Source organism: Vulpes vulpes, chromosome 1 (genome assembly GCF_048418805.1).
Source record: "Vulpes vulpes isolate BD-2025 chromosome 1, VulVul3, whole genome shotgun sequence".
In the NCBI taxonomy this organism is placed as follows: Eukaryota; Metazoa; Chordata; class Mammalia; order Carnivora; family Canidae; genus Vulpes; species Vulpes vulpes.
The window spans coordinates 139,308,167-139,319,884 of record NC_132780.1 but is presented as its reverse complement, the minus strand read 5'-3'; the positions used below and the strand labels follow the sequence as shown (position 1 = coordinate 139,319,884).

General features: G+C 50.4%; 1 pseudogene; it reads left to right on the top strand.

Moving 5' to 3' along the window:
- Positions 1-7,273: 7,273 nt before the first annotated feature.
- On the top strand, positions 7,274-9,599 carry LOC112914165 (core-binding factor subunit beta pseudogene; annotated as a pseudogene).
- The last annotated feature ends 2,119 nt before the right edge of the window (positions 9,600-11,718 follow it).

Here is an 11,718-nt window from a genome sequence, read left to right as displayed (position 1 = left end):
CAGAGGGATGACTGCTCCAGGCTGGGAAGTGTTTCCACCTTGCAGTAGGGGGTGACCTCCTCTCTGCAGCCCACCCAGGCAACTCTGCTCTGCTTTCTCCCTGTCCTCCCCACACTAGTCCTGCTCCTCCTTTGGGGGCTCCTAGTCAGGAGTGCTAGTCTCTCCAAATAGGAGACCCATGACGGGAAAGGTACAACCATGCTGGGACGGGCCCAGGGGCCCTGGCCATGCCAGGGACTCACAGGTCTGCTCGGACCCCTCCTCACGGACAATGGCAGGGGATCCATGCTTGAGTCAAGAGACGGGATTCTGAATCTGACTCGGCTATTATCTATGGTCCCTTGAGCAACGGCTCACTCCCAGTCAGCCTCAGCTTTTGTACCTAGAAAACACGGAGCTGACTGGGAAAAGTAGCCAATGAGATAACGAACATGACACCACTTTGGAAAGTAGACAGTGGGCAAGCTAACAACCCAGCTGTTTCATGGGGTGCCTGGGGGGCTCAGTGGTTGAGCATCTACCTTTGGCTCAGGTCATGATCCTGGGGTCCTGAGATTGAGTCCTACATTGGGCTCCCCACAGGCCTGCTTCTCCCTCTGCCTCTCTCCTTGTCCCTCATGAGTAAATAAATAAAATCTTTTGAAAAATAAAAGCTGTTCCAGAGGAAGAAACTCCTGGAAGTCACATGTCTCGTTCCCAAGACCCCAGGCCCACTACTGCACCCCTGCTGAAAGGCGCAAGGGATGGCCAGCCTCCTCTGGGGTAGTCCCAGACCAAGTCCTAGTAGCTTCCAGGCACATAATTGTAGAGCCTGGGGACTTCCAGAAGATTTAGCCCAATGTGGCTGCCAGCCTTCCTGCTCCCCTCCCCAGGTCATTGCCTCTGCCCCAAGAGTTCAACTGCAGGAATTTCCCAGTGGCGGGGTGGATGGGGTGTGAGCAGACAGCTGGATCTCCAGGCGGGAAATGGAGGGTGGGAGTGAGGCCCAGGAGGGCGACCACTGCTCCCTCAGGGAGCCTGCCCTACGGATGTCAGGGTGTGGTGTCCTGATGGAATCATTTCAAAGATCCTCACCAACATCAGTGAATGTTTGCTGAGTGCTCAGTTCCCTGCTTTAGAAACAGGCCCTACCCACCCCCCTGGGCTGCCCTCAGGAAAGGATGGGAGCCAGCATCCTGTCTGGGAGTGACATTTCAGGTCAGACCAGGAGGGGCCCTCCCCAAGCCCACCCCTGGGTAATAATAGCAGTCTACAATGGTATAAACACTGTCTGCTTTCCATAGGGCTCTCTCCACCATTTATCTCTCCTGGGCTTGCTGGGCTGGATTGTTATCACCACTGTGCAGAGGAGGAAACAGGCCAAGAGGTAAAGTGACTTGCTTTAGGGCGTGAAGGTAATTAGTGGCTTGAGCCCGGGCTGCATGCCAGGCGTGTGTCTTTCCATGCTTCCACCTGACCCGAAGGGGCTTAGAGCCCTTGGGTGGGCTGCAGAGAGAGTGGCAGGAGCTCTGGCATGTAAGACTGGGCCTGCAGAGGCCACATTCCAGGGCTTCTACCCAGGAATCCTTGTGAATTCCCAGCCGGGGCCTTGCCTGATGCACAGGTGAATGCGCTCCCCCCAGAGCCTGCCCCCGTTGCTTTTTTTTTTTTTTTTAAGTTTTCTTTTTTAATTTGAGTATAGTTAACCCACAAATTACGTTAGTTTCGGTGTACAACTTAGTGATTTGACGGGTTTCTTTTTTTTTTTTTTTTAATTTTTTTTTTTTTTTTATTTGTTTATGATAGAGAGAGAGTGAGAGAGGCAGAGACACAGGCAGAGGGAGAAGCAGGCTCCATGCACCGGGAGCCCGACGTGGGATTCGATCCCGGGTCTCCAGGATCGCGCCCTGGGCCAAAGGCAGGCGCGAAACCGCTGCGCCACCCAGGGATCCCCCCCCCTTTTTTTTTTTTTTTATTTGACGGGTTTCTACTTATGCCATGCTCGCAGGTGTAGCTGCCGTCTGTCAAGTGGCTGTTACAGTATCATCAACGGTATCCCTAAGCTGTGCCTTTTAACCCTGTGACTTATTCACTCCATGACTAGAAGTCTGTATCTCCCACTCCCCTGCACCCCTTTTGTCCACCCCACCCCCAGCCACTTCCCACTGACAACCATCAATTTGTTCTCTGTATTTACTGGTCGCATTCTGCTTTTTGTTTGTTTATTCACTTTTTTAAGATTCCACTTATAAGTGAAACTGTATGGTATTTGTCTTTCTCGGCCTTAGTTCACCAAGCGTGATGTCCTCTAGGCCCATCCATGTTGTCACAAATGGCAGGACTGCATCTTTTTAATGGCTGTATCATATTCCATTGTGCAGACCACATTTTCCTTATCCATTCATCTATTGAAGAACACTTAGGTGGGCCCCTTTGCTCCTGCACTGTCTCCGAACGGCTCCCGGTTCTGTAGATGGCCTGTAGAGGGCCGGGCAGGAACCGGCCCAGCCCCACCTGCCCCCCCCCCCCCCAGGTGTCTGGGCCTCACAGGAAGGTTCCTCTGGTCAGGTTAGGGCTTCTCTGAGCTCTGGGGTGCGCTCAGACCAATACCGTAAAGGGGAATCATGCTCGCAGGGGCAGGGGCTTTTTTTTTAAAGATTTTATTTATTTATTCATAGAGAGAGAGAGAGAGAGAGGCAGAGACACAGGCAGAGGGAGAAGGAGGCTCCATGCAGGGAGCCCGATGTGGGACTCGATCCCAGGTCTCCAGGATCACACCCCGGGCTGCAGGCAGCGCTAAACCGCTGCACCAGGCAGGGACTTTTATAATGAGGGACCCTTGGACTCCAGAGAGGAGGCTAAAGGAAAAGGAGAGCTGAGGCAGAGGTGGGGGCCCTGCGGGGAGCCCCAGGGGCTCTGCATCTGTGGAATCAGAGTCCAGGATACAATCTCGTAGCTCAGCTGAGCTAAGAGCCATCCAGGGATCCTTTTGACTGGATTCTTGGAGATATCTATCAGGTCTTTGCTCACATGCTTCCCAGGAGGGAGAGATGGCTATCTCAAAAGTCCTCCCTCCAATCAGTGTTATGATGTCCATAAATGCCTCTCATTAGGGCCTAATTCTGCCCACAGATCCACATGTGGCTGTCTTGTCCCTCTGCCAAGGATGCTGAACTTTGAAACTTGGCGCCACCACTTACTCACACTTGGACTCCTCTGTGCTTCGGTTTCCTCACCTGTGACAGAGGAATGATAACATCCCTCTCTCATGAAATCGTGGTGAGGATCAAAATAAGAGAATGTCTGCCAAGCATGAACCATGGCAGCTGGCCCACAGTAAGTGCTCAGTAAATGGCAGATGTTTTCACCAGAACACGGTTCTTTCTGACATAACGGTTCTGGATGTAGTTGGGTCTTTCCTGGAATTTAGAGGCTCCAGCTCTTGCCACGAACACAGAGATGACAGGACAGCATGGCTGGGGGCTGGGGGCATCAGAAAGAAGTGTCCAGGAGGGGATTCTCTATGGGCCATAGAGCATGAGTTTTGCTGCATCACTGGGTCCTTCACCCTAGCCCTTCTAGAAGCTGTAGTATGCCTGCTGTGGTTGGCAGGAAGCCTTCCTGCCACTTGCCTTCCTCGCTTTCTGGGCCCAGTGAGAATGCCCCTTGAGTGAGAAGGTCCCAGAAGGAATGCAGCTGGGGCAAGATGTGGGGAAGCTGGAGACTGACCCTTTGGGGAAGGGAATGAGATGCGGTGCAACTCTCCTTTTGCCTGTGTGCTGCTTGGGTGGGGGGGAGTCGGGCAGCCAAGTCTCGGGAGGGCTTGGAAGGAGATGGGAGCCTGGGTGGGAAGAGTGGAGGCCATGGGGCACAGGGCTGGGTGGGGATGGGGAAGAATTTCCGGATGTTCTTTGAGGCTCTTTGCATCTCTGGCCCAACGGGTTGGTTCTGACCTCTTTCCTACTGAGCTCCACTTCCCCTGGGACTAAGGAGCCTGAGGAGTAGATCAATATATTGATATATCAGGCTTGAGCTGCGGAGCACGATGCACAATCCTACAAGTCTAGCAGTCTTGATATCCCAAGAAAACATTGGACACAGCGGGCCCAGGATCCAGAATCCAGATTGTGTGGGCTGAATCCTGACAGAGCCTCAACTCTCCGAAGCTGGCAGGTGAGGAAGTGAGGCTCACACAAACAGGAGTAGGGGACGCGTGCCTCTGCCATTTGAAAGCTGTGTGACCTCAGGCAGATCACTCACCCTCTCGGTACCTGTTTCCTCATCTATTGAGGGAAACTAATAATGTTTACCTCATAATGTTGTGTGTTAATAAGAAAATGCACATAGAGGGCCCAGTGGGTACTAGGCACAGAGCCCCGTTTGAGATCTGTTAGGATGGTCACAGCATAGTGACCAGATCCCTATGTCACAGCTGGTGATGGGGGAAAGCTTGCTAAAGAAGGTAGACCATGAAGGGTGAGGAGGATCTAGGGAAGGTCAGCCAGACCCCTTCCAGACTCCCTCAGCATCTGGAAAAGGGGATGTTCAGCCAGGAAAGCAATCAGGGTAGCTCTAGGGAGTGTTGGAGGCCTCTGGATCCTTTGTCTCCCCCATCACTGCTGGGTGCATGAGGACACCCTGGGGCTTTGGGTCCCCCTTCCTATTCAAGGTCTTAGTGTCCCTGTTTAGTGGGCATGGGAATCCAAGCCCTTTGGGTGTCAAGGTTTCAGGGAAAGGTGCCCATACCTGCTGAGGGAGGGCCTTACCGAGGCTACCTGTCCCCAGCTCCCTGTGCCAGGTCCCAGGCTCCTACCTCACCCAGATGTTCCACACTAGGCTGCACTGCCACTCACAGGCTGACCTCTCTGGAACCTAAACTAGATCGGCCAGGATCTGGACTGGGACTCCAACCAGAGCTCCAGACATGGAGCTTCCTGGACCCATTATCAATGTTGGGTTTGGAACTCTTGGAACAATCCCAGTTCCTACTCTTTATCCAGGCTCTGTGATTAGATTTTCTGGTCTTGGATATCCCAAGCCTGGGACTCCCCTCCCCACCACCCAATCCCCAAACCCCAGGCCTCTCCACAACCTCACCCAAGGAGACCCGAGCATGGCTAAGTCTAGCATGGTTCAGACAACTTCCTACAGCTTGTTCTAACCTGCTGTGCTCCCCACTGCTGGCTCCCAGCAGAGTCTCAGGAAGACACAGGGTGCAGGAGCACCGGTTCCCAGCCCCTCTGGACAGGCCTGAGGGCTTCAAGGGGAAGCTGGTCAAGGGCCAGGGAGAGACTCTGGAAGTTCCCAGCCCTACTGGCAAGAGAAACTGAGGCTGTGCTCGCCCACAGGGTAGCCAATGAACAGGGTAGATAGGACTGGCTGGCTTGATGTCAAATGTCGGTGGTAAAGGCCGACCATTAGTCCTCATTTTGGCCTTGGGAAACAGAGTCACACAGAGGAGATTTCCTGGGTCTCAGCTGGGCTGAGAGGAGTTCCCAGGCTGTGGGTGCTTAGTGGGGCCTTAGAGGAGTCAGCTCCCTTGGGGAGGGGAGAGGACAGGGAGGGAGGGCAGAAGAGGAGGGGGCCGGATGGTAGGGAGGAAGAGAAAAGGGGGAAGAAGGGAGGAGGGACGGAGAGAGGAGGACTGCAGGGAGCTCTTCCTGCTTGCCCAGGTAGGAGGAAGGTGTGCCTGCACAGGGAGCACTGGGGGACGCAGGGCCCCCATCGGGGAGCAGGCCCTGTGCGCAGCCCAAGGCTGGATGTGAGTGCCTGTGTGCAAGCGGGTGCCTCCGGGCATGTGCATGTTTGTGCTTGTACATCCGGACAGGACAGTGTGAGTGTGGGTTCCTTTCAGCGTTTTCTTTTCTTTTCTTTTTTTTTTTTTTAGATTTTATTTATTTATTCACGAGAGACAGAGCGAGAGAGAGAGAGAGAGGCAGAGACACAGGCAGAGGGAGAAGCAGGCTCCATGCAGGGAGCCTGACACAGGGCTCGATCTCGGGTCTCCAGGATCACACCCTGTGCTGAAGGCAGCACTAAACCACTGAGCGACCCGGGCTGCCCTCCTTTCAGCGTTTTGCACGGCGAGCTGGGACACACCAGTACACGCACACATGCACATACAAAGCCCTGCAGAGCTGTGCTGCCTAAACTGCACTCTGCTCTATTCAGTTCCAGACAGCTGCATTAGGCGAAGAGCCCCCATGGGCATCTGCCGGGCTGACCTCACAACCCACTAACGAATGGGGTGGATAGCATTTGTTTTTAAACTCATTTCTTCAGGGACGCCTGGGGGGCTCAGCGGTTGAGCATCTGCCTTTGGCTCAGGGCGTGATCCTGGGGTCCTGGGATCGAGTTCTGCATCAGGCTCCTGGCAGGAGCCTGCTTCTCCTCTCTGCCTCTCTCTGTATCTCTCATGAACAAATAAATAAAATCTTTTTAAAAAATAAAAAAATAAAGTCATCTCCTTGCCCAACATGGCGCTTGACCTCACGACCCTGAGATAAAGAGTGGTACCCTGAGCCAGCCCATGGGCCCCAGACAGCGGTCAAAAAGTTCCTCTGCATGAGGAGGTCTACACACAAAGTGAGTCAGGGTAGGAGAGCTTCTAAGATTGGACTTCAGACTTGTAGGGAAGAGGAAAGCTGAAGCTAGAGTGGGAGGTTCTGAAGTCATCTTAACCTGAAGTAAGGCCCTTGCTGTGCCCCAAGTGTCCCACACAAAGACACCTGGGGCCTTAGCGCCACCTTGTACCAGCACGGTCACACACTAGGCCCCTGAGCCCACCCAGCCTGCTTGACCTAAGGGTCCCACAGTCTGCTACTTTGCAGCCTTTCCCTGAGGTCTCTCCCATTCTTCTGCCCCCCGTAATCCTATACAGACCCTGTCCTGGCCCACATTACGCTCCCCTTCACATGCCCCTAGTCAGAGGGGCGGGACACAATTCCTTTCCTCAGGGAGCCCCATTGGAGACACACCCCCGCCCTCAGGGACCCCCAGTCTCACAGGAGAAGCCTCATCCATAGTTTGAGAGCTCTGCTAGGGAGAAACAGGAGACTCCTACAGGGAAGGCCGGCACACCTCCAAGCCATGTCCAGACAGAAGATATATAAAGCAATCTCCTTGGGCATTTACTCTCCAAATCCTGATAACAGTCCCAGGAGCAGTCACTCCTCTCCCACAAATGATCACTCAGTTTTTCTTAAGCCTGAGACTTGGTACTTACTACTGTGGGGGTCTCCATTCTATTTGCCCAGGGAAAGGGCTGAAGCCAAAGCAAGAGGCATGATGGGTAATGGGTCCTCTTCAGGTTCCTCACGCCTCCAAGTATGATGGGCTGTGCTCCTCTTCTCTCCCAGCTTTCAACCCTGCTCCTGATGAACAAATTTGCAGTGAGCATCCTATGTGCCTCGAACGTCAGCGACATGGAGGAAGGAAGCAACACCACCCTGCTCCCCAAAAACCTGTGATTAATCACTTGTGTGGAATGACAGTTGAGTGTGCAAGACAGTGTGCTTGTGCACACGTACATGTGTTCAATGCCACGTACATCAATATTTCTCAAATTGCAGCTCACAACTCATTAGAAATCAGTTTAGTTGATTGGAACAAGCACTTTCAAAAGAAATAAAACAGGAAAATCAGGTGCACACACATACCATGGACTAGAACTTTGTATAGAACAGTGAGGCTTTTGTTTCCACTATGTATTATATGTATGTGTATAAGCTAGTGATGTAAAATACATTTCTAACTGTGGTCAAAAAAACCTCAAGGCCTTAGCTCTGGTGGTTGAGCCTCTGCCTCCCTCGGCAGGCCCGTCTCACTGCTATAGTCCAACCTCATGGCTCCGTCAAGTCATCTGTCTACCTCGGGCACTTTGCAGGTGCTATTTTGCCTGCAAGAGCCACTCCTTTCTCATTCTCACCTGCCCAGCTATTCATGGTGCAGAATGCAGCAGTGAGTCACATTATCCCCCTCCCTCCAGGGATGCAGATACCAAAGCTCAGAGAGGTCAAGTGGTTTTCCCAGTGTCACACAGCCAGAGGGGGTTGGGATAGGAACCCAGGCTTCTTTGATTTCTGAGCTCAGGTTCTTGCCTTAACGCAGCAAGACTTGCCTGCTGAGCACCTCACTCCTTTCCCTCCAGGTCAGTGCAGTATCTACCTCATGGGGTTCCAGTCCAGGCACCTGCCCTGGGAGGGCAGTTGGCCCCTGTAGTTCCCAGATGATGCCTTCCTGAGGGTCTCTACTCCATGTCTGCCATGGGCAACAACAGGGGGAGCCTGGCCCCTGCTGTGTAGACTGTCTCTGACTATCTCTCTGGCCAGACACAGAGAGACACAGTGCTGTCTGGGTCTCTAGGTCTCCTAGAAGCAGGGGAGCCCCTATTTTTCACTCATTCCAGAGAAACCCAGCTTCTCAGGGTCGAGAACTAGGATGCCCCAAATAAAGCAGCTCTGTTGGTTCTGGCTTTAGGGACCAGTCAGGCAGTTGGGGTCCAAATAAAAGGGTATCAGGTCAGTTTGAGAGGAATTGAGTTGGCAGGGTGGACAGAGCCTTGGATGGGGAGCCCCCACTTGGCATGACAACTGACTCTATGCTCCAATGGATATGATGGCCCCTGGGCAGGGCCTTGGTGGTGCAGGGACAGGCTGGACTTCCTGGCTGAACTTTATCTCTGACAGACTGCCCCTTGCCATGGGGTCCAGGGTGAGCAGAGGGTGGGGGAGGAGGACAAATCTAACCCTTAGAGACCGCAGCCCTAGGGGCCTCTGCCCCTCTCCGAGGTGCCCAGCCCAGGAGACAGGTGCTCAGGAGGCAAGGATTTCAGGCTGCAGTTCTCTTGCTTCCTGACTCTCTCAGGAGCCCTTCTATCCTGCAGCGTCTATGAAATCATGAGTGTCTGTGTTGCATCTACACTAAATATATGACAATCAAGTTGGTCAGCATGGAGCAGGCCAGCAGGTACCCGGCAAGTCCTGAGCCAGGCGGTACGGCCTTGGGGTGGGAAGGGTGCCATGCCTCGTCCTGGACCAGAGACGCAAGTTTGAGAACTCAAGAACAAGTTCTCCAGGAAGCTGAGCTGAGAATGCAAAAAATAAGTACATGTGCTGCAGAGATCGGCCCGGAGCTTCCAGAACGCCTGCCCTGACAGCCACTGGGAAATTGCTCTAGTGGTCACAGGAACCAGTGTGTCTCTCCAGTGCTTTCCAGCCAGTGACAAACCCTGGACTTAGAAGGAGAGGCAGGCAAGGTGAAGGCTCCCACTTCTGACCGGAGTCTGTGTTACCTGGAAAAGCTGGATTGAGGTCCCGAGACTGGATGGTATGCGCTGCCTGGATGAGGAGCAAGCCCAGCAGAAGGATGCGTTAGTGCAATGGGCCTTTGAAGAGGCTTGGGGAAGGAGGTGTGGGTTTGAAGACCAGACAGGTCCCATCGGGAGGAAGTGGAGGTAAGAAGACCACAAGACCCTAGTTTTGGCTCCAATTTAGGTGGTGGTGACGACCTTCAATTTCGTAAAGTAGTACCACGGCAGATGCACTCACCCATCTTCATATATCCATTGTTTCTGGTTGGCGGGAATAGTCACTAAAAGGCCAGAAACTGTTGTCACTGAATAGGACCTGAGGTCTATTCCTCAATCCTTTTTTTTTTTAAAGGTTTTATTTATTTATTCATGAGAGACACAGAGAGCGAGTGAGAGAGAGAGAGAGAGAGAGAAGGGCAGAGGGAGAAGCAGGCTCCATGCAGGGAGCCTGATGTGGGACTGGATCCCAGGACTCCAGGATCACACCCTGGGCCGAAGGCAGCCGCTTAACTGCGGAGCCACCCAGGTGTCCCTCTATTCCTCAATCTTAGTTAGTAACAAGTCATCACAAACTGCCATGGATTTGCACTGTGATTATAATACCTGCATTTCTAATTTTGTATACATGTAACCAGTAGTTTGAAAATTTTTTCTATGCAGGCTTACTTGATGGCATGATTTTAGTGAGTTGAAACTATTCACTTGTAAAGCTTGTTTTCCCTTCCATTTTAAGTTAAAAGTTTGTGTCATTTAAAAAAAGTCAAGAAATTAAAATTTTTATCAGAGGGTTTTCCCCCCACAAAATCAGTTGTTCTAATTATTTTTGGAATTTTAGATGTGTTTACACAGTTTCCATTTAGATAGCCATTCTTGGTTACTTGTCTGTAAGTTTTTGTAGTCGATGGCATTTCAAAACTGCTGATGTGTTTGCATTATTTGTAAGCTAAAAACCTAGTAGTGTAGAGCTGTCTGCTACAGATGTTAAATTAAATTTTATTTTTTTTAGAGGAAGAGAGAAAACATGTGTGAGGGTAGGGGGCAGTAGGCAGAAGGAGAGGACGAATCTTAAGCAGAATTCTGGCCCAGTGTGGAGCCCTTCCTGGGGCTGGATCTCAAGACCTTGAAATCATGACTTGAGCCAAAACCAAGAGTTGGATGCTTAACCGACTGAGCCACCCAGGCGCCCCTGCCATAGCCTTTTAACATGAAGTTTAATAGTAGTTAAAATTGCAGTATCCTTTTAAGTGTTGATAATCGGCTCCTTTTTCTTTCCTTCTTAAACATAAACATTTTTAATTGCTGTTAACTTGAACCTGACCCAGATCTGTTTTACATTCTGTTCTGTAATCATGAATTTGTGTGGAGATACTCTCCATAGACTGAAATGCCTAAAGAAGTCTCAGGCTGGCTTCTGTTTTATTCAGGGATTTTTTTTTTTTCTTTTTGTCAATCAGAAAAGGGATAGTGGAGCTTCTTCATGTATAAAACAGTATATTTGATTGGAGATACTGAAGAGGTGCCTGGGTGGCTCAGTGGGTTAAGTGTTGGACTCTTGATTTCGGCTCAGGTCATGATCTCAGGGTTGAGAGATTGAGCCCCGCCTAGGACTCCATGCTCAGCACAGAGTCTGCTTCAGATTCTCTCTCCCTCTCCCTGTGCCTCTGAACCACCCCCATGCTCTTGTGTGCATGTGCTGTCTTTCTCTCTCTCTAATAAATAAATAAACCTAAAAAAATAACTGGAGATATTGATGATTCAGCTGCCACAGTAATACTGTATTAAAATCATGTTTAAGGTAGCTGCTTTTCTGTGTATTTTATAATGTTTGCCTTTGTAAAAATAGTACTGGGTGATGAAAGATTAGAGAGAAAATGTTCATCTGTGTAGAGGGTACATTTTCTTAGTTGTTCTGGGAAAAAACTCACAGGTTATATGTGTGGTATTTTCCAAAAGGACTATTAATAGAACTATTTGAAATGAACTGGTATGAGACTATTTTAAAAATAGGTTCACTGTCAAATCGAATGCAATTTTTTTCTTTACGTACAAGACTGGAAAAAGTGCTAAGTCATTTGGCACTTCTCTACAAATATTTTTCATGGTCACATTCATTAAATGTTACTACATTTCTGAATTTTTGCAAAAATGTATTTTATCATAATAGAATGGCATTATTTTAAAGAGTGAAAAACTGACATTAATTATTAATTATTAATAATTCAGAAAAGGAACTAAAGTCTAAGGTCATCAGATTTATTTTTTATTTAATTTTATTTAGATTCAATTAATTAGCATATAGTGTATTAGTAGTTTCCGAGGTACAGTTCAGTGATTCATCATCAGTCTTATATAACACCCAGTGCTCATTATATCACACGCCCTCCTTACTGCCCATCCTCCAGCTACCCCATCCCTCCATCCACCTCCCC